We start from the raw sequence: 11554 nt of genomic DNA, 5'->3' as shown, positions 1-11554 counted from the left end.
GTGTTTACTCTTCAGCCTGATGTTAAAGTTGTACTCAAGAATCTCCATGATGAAATTCTGTTGGGATGAATTCATTGCTAGGGCAAATTTAGCAATTTCAAGCAGAACAGAATCAGAAAGAGAGTCAACACTGAAGTTTTGCTTTGGACCAAATCCAACGTTGAATTGAAGGCCAAACCTCTTGGACATAGCGAATGGACCAAAATCTGTTGCAGAGAGGATTTGTTTTACACGGTTAGCACGCATCTTCCACATGTTGTTCTCTATTCCCATTTCCTTTTCTTCCATGTCACTTTCGTTTGGTGCATTTTTTGGAGTCTGTGTTTGCTCTTCACCTCCACCAAGCCCTCTTTCATCAGGTTGACATGTCAGTGACTTGGCATTTGCGTTGACAATTGGTAAACTAAATGAGATGTCTGTGGTGGTGAGGAAAGGCGCACGAACACCCGGACAACTTGCTTCTGATTCTCTAGAGATGTCTGAGCTAAGAGAACAACTTTTGAGGTTTTGTAAGTGATCTTGATTGCCAGAGTTTCCCGAGTTTGTGACTTTGCCTGAGTCTAGATCAGACTCTCCTAGAGGACATGTGTGGTAGTTCTCCGTTTCCATTTCCTCCTGTTCTCTGTCACACACGTTACCAATGTAGGAGTCCAGATCAAACTCTGATAGAGGACAAGTTTGACAATGATCTCCCTCTGCCGTTCGAGTGGTACACAATTCAGTGTGATGAGAGATTATGTTTGTCTCCATGTCTTTAGACTGTCCTCTTTTAGTCGCTTCCTTAAACAGAGTCTGCTGGACTTCCACACTGGACAGTGCTGAGCCTCTGAATCCTTTGAAGGGGTTTGTCTGCAAGGAAAACGGCTCACTTTTAAACTCCGTGCTGATCCCACTACCAGTGGTGATAAGTCCATCTCTTCTCTTTAGTAGGTGTAATATCCTGAACCAAATTTGATTTTTTTCCTGTTGACTCTTGAGATGAAGTTCAAAATTGTGCTCCAGCACACACAGAACAATAACTTTGTAGGATGCAGTCAGTATTTTGGTGAAGTGTACCAATTCTAACATCACGCCCTTTGTCAACAAACCTGGATCTAGACTTTGTTTTGACCCAACATCAAGGTTCAGACCAATTTCTTCACAATAAGGAAACTTAGGGAGAGGAACATCCTCCTTCAGTTCTTCTGCTGACACTTCTCCTGAACACTTAAATTCATCCTTATCATCACTGTGTGCTCCTTCCATCTCTTCCAAGAGACTCTCCGTCTTCATGTATTCTTTGGATGCTGCTTGTGAACATGTGTATTCATCTCCATGTTCACCATCAGCAGTATCATCCATCTCCACCACAAAGCTTTCAGTCTTACGCTCTGCAGATGCCATGTCCAGTCCATTGTTGCTTTTGCGTTCTGGCTTTGATGACGCGTCAAAGAGAGTAAAAACTTCTTCTTTATCTGTAGGAGGTTTCCTGATCAGGTCTTTGACTTTGTGCAGAATTTGAGCAGTAAAAGCAGTCAGTTGTTGCTCATCTTTCAACCCAAGATCAAAATTTTTCTCCAGAATGTTAGTGATAAAATGCCCTTCACCATTGTTTACCATTTTAGCAAAGTCACAGACTTCAAGTATGACACCATTTGTCACTAATTGTAAGTCCATTTTTTTCTGTGTGTTGGATGCTACATTAAAATCCAATCCTATTCTATTGCTGTGATGGAATGGTTCTACACGCCTTGAATGTTCCTTTCCATGCATAATACGCCACTGCCATACTTTGTTGGAATCCATCTTTTTGTGGTCTTCCAGACTGCGGGTGTCCATGTTGTCCATTACAAAGATCTACTCTTCTTTGTCGTCCATGTCTTTCTTTCCTGTATTTAGTTCATGAGGAAAAAAAGGATACATGATCAACAATATATCTTAGCCTGGAGTCATACACAATTTAAATGTATTCAAAAATATCAGACATTTTACACTAACAGGTTCTCAAATGTGAGGATTTGCACCATTGTCCCCATCTTGTTGTGAACTTAATACATTTGGGTTTTGGACTGCTGATCAAAAAACATATGTCATCACGTTGAGTCTCTGGTTACTTGTGATAGGCATTAGGCAATATCGACATTTTCTTGGCTAGACGATAGATCATTCTATCTAAACACTAAAATACTATGGCCGAAAAAAAGTTGCAATTAAGGGACGAGCATTTCTTTAGAGATGAGGTGAAGAGATTTCTCAAGCAGCAATATGCAGGGGCTACAGCTAAAGTTAACAGAGGTTGCATTGAGTTTCAATATGATGCAGGGGCCGGGGCCTGGGCCTGTCCAAAACCGGGAGATTAACAGGCTTTTCAAGCGACAGAAGCTCTGCAAAGCAGCCGGACCAGACTCTGTCTAATCAGCTGTCTCTAGTGTTGACATCTTTAAAACCTCTTTGAGTTTTGTGCGATTGTGGTCGACCTCTCCCATCCTGGACACAAACTTGCGTTATTTGCTGGAGTTATTTGGTTCAGTGTAAAAAAGAAAAACCGGCGACCTTCTTTATGACAGTGTTGTGGAATCTCAGCAAAAAAGGGAATTCTGACTCTCATCTCACCCCATGGACATTGTATGTTAATATTAGAGTAAAGTCTCCCTATCTTCAAATTGAGTTACATTAACGCACATCTTTTGGATTATAATCTTTGTACAATGCAATTACGATCTGTTCTGTAGTGATGTCAGCTCGCTACATACCTCGTAAGACAGGTTTTAGCTTAGCAAGGAGTTCCTCCAACATGTCTTGCCCACACTGCATATCTGCATCTTAGTTGGACATCCCCCAATCAGCGATGGGACGGCGGTGGTATAGTGGTACCCTGAATGAAACAATTTGGAAAAGTTTGTTAACTCATGCCCTCCAAAAATAGACAACAGCAGAGTATAACAACTGTGCAAGAAGTATTCAGATATAGTAATACTACAGTGTAGAACTACAAGTTACAAGTTAAGGTCCTACATTAAAAATCTCATGAGCTAAAAGTACAAAAGTATTAGCATGAACATATTCTTTAAGATTCTAAAATAAAAGTACTCAATCTGCAGTAAGGCCCATTTCAGAATATCATACCACTGAATTATAATTATTGATGCATTAGTATGTATACTAGTGTTGTCACATTACCACAGACAAAAATTGACACAACATTGAGGGCATAAAATCTTTGATTTTTATTAGAATATAACTAGAAAAAGCATTTACTCACAGAAAAGTGCTGAAAAAGACTAGCTGTCTGAAAAATGTTGAAGGCCAAAAGCATTGAACTGCACTGTGTGAAGAATTTAAGTTTAGAAAGCATTCCTAGTATGTTTAATAACACCCCTAGTGGTGGATATCTTTTGTCGATGTTTATTTATAAGTTTTAAGACAAAGGTATTATTATATAAAATGTCATGACATGTTTAATTGTAGGAGTGTTAAACCATAAAAGCATAACCATTGAATATATTAAACTAAAGATATAGTGTTGAGCCGCGAGGGAGAGACAGGGACCTTTTGAGATAGGCTTTTCAGATTCGTAAGCGACCACATGGAGATAAGTTCGAAGAGGCCGACTTCAGGAATGTGAAAAGGTGTGAGCCAGCGGGGGAAGGGTACCTGCTGGCCAAAGGAAGATGACCACAGGACAATGGGCCTTGGGGAAGCGTATTGGATTTCAGCCAATCACAAAGCTGATATTGGACTTTTAACTTTCAGGCGGGGACTTTAAAGTATAAGACATTGATACCGAGGATTTGCTCTTCAGTTCTCGTCGCTGGCCATCTTACAGAAAATCAGGCAGCTGGCCTGTTGGATGGGGGCGCGTTAACTCTGATCCGCGGAACATATTCTATTGATAGTGTACTTCAGTTTGTAATTTTATAGCTTCTGTTTGTTATGAAATATCTTTTGATTTGATTTTAACTTGGACCAGCTGATTTTTGGCCCTGCTCTGCTGACAAAAGATGCAGCAGTAGGAGACATGCGGCCTTCCTTTGTCTAAGAGACAGTTGAGACCCTTGTTTTTTTAACAACTGCTGAAAACCCTTCTAGTAGAAATGTCTAACTGGCAGAGTTGTAAGTTAAACCGCATTATCAAAAGAAGCTAAAAGCTGAATTACAATGCAGGAAAAGCTTGAAGCTAAACAATTTTACTGTCAAAGTAATAACAGTAAAGGTAGTAGTAGTAGTGGTAGAACTAGTAGTAGTATTTGTAGAAGCAGTAATAGCAGCAGTAGTAACAGCAATAGTAGTATTGGTGGTAGCAGTAGCAATAGCAGTAGTAATAGTAGTAGCAATATTGGTGGTAGTAGTAATAGCAATAGTAGTAGTAATAGCAATTGTAGTATTAATAGTAGTAGCAGTAATAGCAGTAGCAATAGTAGTAGTATTGGTAGTAGCAGTAATAGCAGTAGTAGTGAAAATCTCTGAGACCTAAGTGTGTGAGTGAGTGAGTGTGTGAGAGAGAGAAAGAAAGAGAGACAGACAGACAGACAGGTAGAGAGAGAGACAGACGGAGAGACAGGTAGAAAGAGAGAGTGAGAGAGAGGGAGAGAAAGAGAGGAAGAGAAAGACAGATAGGCAGAGGGGAAGACAAACAGAGAGAGACAGACAAAGAGGGAGAGCGAAAAAGAGAGACAAAGAGGGTGAGAGAAAGAGAGAGACAGACAAAGAGAGTGAGATAGATATAGTGAAGCATTCAATGTGAAGCATTCAATCAAATTAGGAACATTTACTTTGACAAATTCAACTCTGTAATTTCAGATTATAAAACATGTAATAACAACTCAAAATTAAAAATACTCCTAGGAGAAGGAGATAGGAAGTATCTAGCTGCCCAATATGTCCTAACATGTCACAACATGAGGGACAGTGAGTGACACACACACACACACACACACACACACACACACACACACACACACACACACACACACACACACACACACACACACACACACTGTATGTATGTAATTAATAATCAATCTAGATGTTATATTAATGTTATTGTGTATTAATATTATTGTATGTTTAATTTTGTTGATGCTTTGGCAATACTGTTTCTAAACTTTCATGCCAATAAAGCTATTGAAATTGAAAATTGAAATTGGTAGAGAGAGAGACAAACAGACAGACAGAGGGGAAGACAAACAGAGAGAGAAAAAAGAGGGAAAGAAAGAGAGCGAGAGACAAAGAGGGAGAGAGAAAGAGAGAGACAGACAAAGAGAGTGTGAGACAGAGAGGTAGAGAGACAAACAGAAAGACAGAGGGAGTGTGTGTGCGTGCCACTGGTTGCCATGGTGAGGAAGCACCTGGTTGGAGAGGCAGACTAATTAAGAAACGTTACAGTAAACAGTGATTAAGAACAACACTCCTACCTCCTTTTCTAGGAGTCTGATTGCCAAAATATGTAAATACCATGAAAAAGATAAGTTTAGTTTTTAGGTTTGTTGCGTCAAAAATGTGAGCTACAGAGCAAAATAGAAAACTGGTACCATCTGCTTTCTTTGAGACATTAGCAGTCAGAATTAACATGGAGTCTAATGGAGAAGTTGGTTGGAGTTAAAGATAGAAGAACAATAGTTGGAATGCTGATTCAGCATTGTGTGTGTGTGTGTGTGTGTGTGTGTCAAAAATTCTGATTCCGTCTTCTCTCCCCCTCTCTCCCCCACCCTTTCAAAATAAAAGCCGCATGGATTAACTGCATACTCATAAGAGGTGAAAAAAGTGACAAGCCCGAAACCCTGTGGGGATGGGGGATGGCATGCTCACCCGGGAGAATTGTATTTTAAATATGAGCTTTAAAATGTAGCATTCTGGTGTACTCTGAGAAGAAAATTAAGTGATAAGACAATATTTACTTCAAGCAAAAAACGAATTTATTATTCAGTTATTAGTATTTCAGCTGTAGTTGAACAGCTGTACAGTTAGCTCTTTTTTTTCCAATCAGTATTATTATCATCCTTTATTTAGACAAAATCCATTGAGACAGAGGTCTTGTTTTCAAAATGTTTAGTCATATAAAAACAAAGATAGCAAGAGTAGCGAGACTCATCGCCGATACAAAAAAAAAATGATAGTTTTCATTGAATCCTGTTACTGTATGGCTTAATATTTATGGACTTCTACCGTTACTGTATGGCTTAATAATAATGGACTTCTACCATTACTGTATGGCTTAATAATAATGGACTTCTACCATTACTGTAAAGCTGTTAGAATTGTGGCCTATCTTCTATTTGCAATTAATATGCATTCAATCCAGTTCAATTATTTAAATGAAAATTATAATTTACTCTGGCTAAGGTAGTTTATCAAGAGTAAAATAATAGCTGCAATCTATACACACCTCTGCATTAGCAACCCGCTGAAATGAAGGTACAGGCACCTCTCTAGCCCGAGAAAGTTTAGCGCACAGAGTGTTTAACAATGCACTTATCAGGAACAAATATAATGGTGTTGCACATCAGATTTAACAGTGGAGCCTGGGCTACAATAATATGTAAGCCGTTTTTACATGCTCTAAACACAACTCAAACGGCTAACTAAAAGATTTACCAAAATATAATATTCATATTTCGCCAGGAGTGAGCTCACCCAGCACATTCCAGAACCTAGCGATTGAAGCTACGCGCTAGCAAACAAACTAAGATGACAAAAAGCGAGCAGACAATCCACAGATTCCATACATATCCTTCACATTTCTCTCCACAAAAGAGTCACCGAGATTTGAGCCGACAAACACCAGCAACACAAATCACTTTATGGTCAGTAAATTCTACTTACCGGAATATGTTCCTTGTGTATCCTGTGTCTCATTGAAATCATTCTGGAACTTAAGGGGGGCCGTTCAGACCAGGGGTGACGAGTTGACTTTCAGCGTATCGGATTCTACACTTCACAGTAGACTGCGCCTTGTTGATTCTGATTGGCTAACAGTGCTGTCAATCTTTTCCTCGTGGGTATAAAACATGGTCCACAGTTCCTTCTTCTTCACAAAATTCACATTTTCCATTATTATGCTTTCCAATAACATAGAGGGAACTGTTAAGACCAGTATGGCCATTCCTTAGTCTTGTCATAACCATCTCCTCTTTTCTAGTTTGTCCACTAGATCCTGCACTCCCAACCAATGGTTTATTTTTAAACAGATATCTTCCGTTGCTCCCTTTATTCCATTCATTCTGACGTATCTTTTTGATTTGTCCCTTAATCACCACTTTAGCTTCTGACTTACTTATATTTACATTAACATTATGTCTTCCACTCTTCAAAGCCCTTTTTGCTGATTTATCCGCCTTCTCCTTCCAACATGGACCCACACAAAATTAACAGCCACCCTCATTTGATGGATTCTGGAAAGTGATTGTAATATTTCAAACAGTAAATCCTCTCTGCTTCTGGAGTGGCAACATTTCAAACTCGTTAGCACTGCACATGAGTCTGATGCAATTACTACTCTCTCTGGCCTGATGTCCTCTACCCACTGTAAGGCAATAACTATGGCCATCATCTCACATGTAAACACAGACGACTCATCGCTGAGTCTTTTCCTACACTCCAAATGGAATTCTGGGATTACTGCTGCTGCTGCTGTTCTACCAGTTTTAGAGTACATCCACACTACTACGTTTTCGTTTGGAAACGCATATGTTTTGCTACGGTTACACTGAGCGTCCACACTACGCCGGCGTTTTGGAGCACCGTAAACGGAGGAGTTTAGATACGATCCCGAAGCCGGATAACTTTGGAAACTCCGGGTAGCGTATTAGTGTGGACGGACGGAAACGCATACGTTTGGAAACGATGACGTAACACCCGCGATCGACTACCAGGTTAACTGACAACTGATTACAGGCATTGCTGACCTTGTTGTCTTTACTAGCAGCTGTTGTCCAGTTAAAGTCTGCATGTCTGCAGAGGAAACAGCTGTTATTGTAGTGATCGGTGAGTGGAGAGAGAGAGAGAGAGAGAGAGAGAGAGAGAGAGAGAGAGAGAGAGAGAGAGAGAGAGAGAGAGAGACCCGCAGCGCTGTAACTAACGTTAAGTCTGAAAAATAAAACGTATTAAACTTTCCACGAACTGTATCTGTTTGAGTTTATAGAGGAAGATTTGAGAGAAGATCTTAAGTATCAAACACATACTTACGATCATTAAAGACTACTTTATTACTCTGGTTGCTTAGTTACAAAATACGACAATCTACTTCCTGTTTACATCAGCGCATGCCCAGTGAACGTGAAGAGTCACGTGATATTTGTTTCCAGGTGTGTAATATGGACGGAGATCACTTCGGAAACGATGGCTGAAACGCCGTGTGGATGGAGATCGTTTTCGTTTGAAAACTCCGTTTCCAAACGAAAACAGAGTAATGTGGATGTAGCCTTAGGGTCTTTAGATCCATCTGTATTTAATTGTGGTAACTGATGTATGACTTGAAGATCTTACAGTTTCCCCCATGTTCATCTCTCATCAGTTCAAGAAGGCCGAGATCAATTTCAGGCTGTGGCAGTAACCAAGGAGGAATAGCTGGCAGAACCACAGTTAGAGAATAACTTCTATCCATTAAACCTAATTCACTAGCCTTCTCCTTAACAATCCAACCAAAGCTCTTTGTTTGCCCAACATGGCTCAATTAAACTTATTGTTGGATGGTTGTTATGTCCTTGTAAACTGACCCAATATGTCATCATGATCTGTATTCTTCTCAACTCCAATGGCATTTCCCCCAATTCTACCTGCAATGCCAGCACAGATGTTGTTTTACATGTTTTAAAAGACCCCACTACACATTCTTTATACTTGTATTACATCCAGTTTTCCCAACAAGGTTTTAGACGCCGACCTATATGCCACTGACTTCAAAAGTCATTTCAGGCTCTCAACAGGACAAGTGGAGGTATCTTATATACAGTGTTTCAAGGCTAAATATAATCACTGATATTTGTCAGTTTCAGTCTCTTCTTTGCTAACTAGGACCTTATGACTACAATGGGACCACACTATATGAACAGACAGCAAACCATAAGACCTGTTTGTAACAGTGTTTTCGCGTGTCTGTGGACTAACCAGGAGTCATATAGGGGTGTGGCAGACAGATTCAACATTTCAAAATCTACACTTTCAACACATCTCCATCACGTCTGTTCCCTGGTCACTACACATGTGTCTCATCACATGTTGTGGCCTACAGGGGAAGCACGTCACACGTCCCAGTTACACTTTGAAACAGCTAGATTTCCAAATACAGTCTGTGCTGTCAATGGTTGTCACATTCCCATTGTTAGACCACATTGCAACAATCCCATAGCCTATTATAACAGCAAACAATTTTATTCCATCATCGTTAATCAATGGACACATTCAGTGCTCTGACTGAAAAATGTTGACATCAAGTTGGATGTAGGCTTTCTCAATAAATATATTCATTTACAGATGCTAAATAAATAACCTTATATTATTATTATCAGCCACATCATTGCACAAAATGAGACTATTGGCCAACAATCTAGCGTTAAGTATTACAATTAATTACACAAAAAATTAGGATTTTCTACAAAACGTGTTTGTTGTCAAATCTAAGAGCCAATCAGCTCTTTGATCCGAAGACAGCCAGAAGTTTCCCATCATGCCCTGGGGTCCCGCAGTCGGTGGAGAGGAAATGCAGCGCCTGGTTCTAAAATCTGCGGGCGCCCCGCTCTCGTGAGGTTATCGTTGCCCACGTTTTCACGACGTCACAGCAAGTCGGACGCAAATCTACCCGGCATGCATTGGCTGATGTCGAACGAGCCTAGTGACGAACGTTAGAAGTCGACAAAGTTCCGCATGCAGTGGACGTTAGCCTTAACCCTGCAAGTCTGAACTTTAACGGTACATAACGTAACTTAGACGTTAACGGAGGGAAATGAAGACTGTGTAGAAATCTTACCGCGGATTGGCCAAGACTCGACACTTCACATCAAAGATCTTTTATTGCGAAGATAAACAGTTGACCCCCCCCAGAAAACAAACTCTACGGATCTACACGATTCACGTGGATGGCATATTTTGATAGAAAACGTCGAAAAGCGACAAGTTTGCAGGTATTAATTCTACTCTTCAGACCCTGAGAGTAGAGTCTTCCTCCCTCAAAATGTGATTTTTTTTTAACGTTACAAAACACCGACATTCTGTGCAGCGACAAAGCGGGAAAAACACAAGGATGCTCCACTATGATTTCACGACTCAAAGGCGTTACTCTTTCGACCGTATATATTTCATATACGAAAATAATCAGTTTAGTACACACAACATTAGGGGGAAAAGAAACAGCCCCAGCAGCCATGATACAGTTTTGAGAAAAGCGCAACCATGATCGAAATAGGACGAAATAAACGAGAGAATGCGTACCAAATGTAGGCTGAACAATCGCCGGATCTTCTTCTTCTTTGTTAAGTACTCGCACTACTCCCATGTGATGTCTTCATGTACAAAGTAAGGCTTCACTCTCTCAACTGAAGAAGAAACACTGGGGAGACTCGGTCCGAATCCCTTACAGGAAGTGACGAAGGACGATATCTGTGCAGGGATTTCAAAATAAAAGTGTCTAAAAACTGCGTGTCAGCAATTAAAACGGGATTTTTACAGAAATACAACAGAAATATAGAAATACATCAGCGATGTCTTTTTTTCCACCAAAAACAGTTTTATACAGCATTTTATATATCCATTAAAACAAATCAGCAAAAACACAGCTGTCTTATATTAAATAACCATTTTACAAACTTAGATTGTTAAACAAAATCAGGGGTATTCAATTAAAACTCAGAGGTTTTTACTAAAATTTCCTCCCAGAAAAGGTCCAAACCTATATCTAAATTGTGTCTTCCTATATCACTCTATTAAATACAACTAAAAAACGACTACATTTTCACATCATTTCAACAATATTTGACAATTTGGAAACTATGATACTGTTAAAATAAAGACGCAATTCACTTGTATGGCGCTTATGATAAACAAATAGCTATATCTGTACTGATTAGTTTGTGCAAAATGAAATGAAGGTGCACATATCGATGAAAGGAAAACAAGACTATATTTTCTGTTTAAAGTCAGTGCCTCTTTAAGAAAAAGATAAGATAGAGAGGTTTTCATTGTCATTGTAGTGATACAACGAAATTTCGTTTGGTAGCTCTCAGCAGCAAACAGTAGCAATAACAACAATATACAATATACAAGATTATTTCTGGTGCTTTCTGGTGAAGGCTTTCTTCACCAGGTGGGAGGTGTTAAGGGCCCATGTCAGATCCTTTGTGATGTGGAGTCCCAGGAATTTGATGTTACTTACACTCTCCACCTCCTCACCGTTTATGTGGAGAGGGGGAGGTGTGGTCTTCCTGGTTCTCCTGAAATCCACGATGATCTCTTTGGTTTTCATAGTGTTGAGGACCAGATTATTATCAGTACAGTACGCCACTCAACCAGATGTTGTACTTCCTCTCTGTAGTGCGCCTCCTTGTTCAGTCCTACTATAGTGGTGTCATCAGCGAACTTCACT

General features: G+C 39.8%; 1 long non-coding RNA gene across 1 annotated transcript; it reads right to left on the bottom strand.

Moving 5' to 3' along the window:
• Positions 1 to 1060: 1060 nt before the first annotated feature.
• Positions 1061 to 10519, bottom strand: LOC137870815 (uncharacterized). The gene is made up of 3 exons (XR_011102750.1): positions 10405 to 10519; positions 2733 to 2854; positions 1061 to 1868 (listed from the first exon to the last, which is right to left on the bottom strand). It is a non-coding gene; the product is annotated as an uncharacterized lncRNA (long non-coding RNA).
• Between the last annotated feature and the right edge of the window lie 1035 nt (positions 10520 to 11554).

This window comes from Cebidichthys violaceus, unplaced genomic scaffold (assembly GCF_023349555.1).
Source record: "Cebidichthys violaceus isolate CVI_PGR_0920_01 unplaced genomic scaffold, fCebVio1.0.p SCAF_14, whole genome shotgun sequence".
Classification (NCBI taxonomy): Eukaryota; Metazoa; Chordata; class Actinopteri; order Perciformes; family Stichaeidae; genus Cebidichthys; species Cebidichthys violaceus.
Note: the sequence above shows the minus strand (reverse complement) of the source record. Positions and strands in the feature narration are given on the sequence as shown.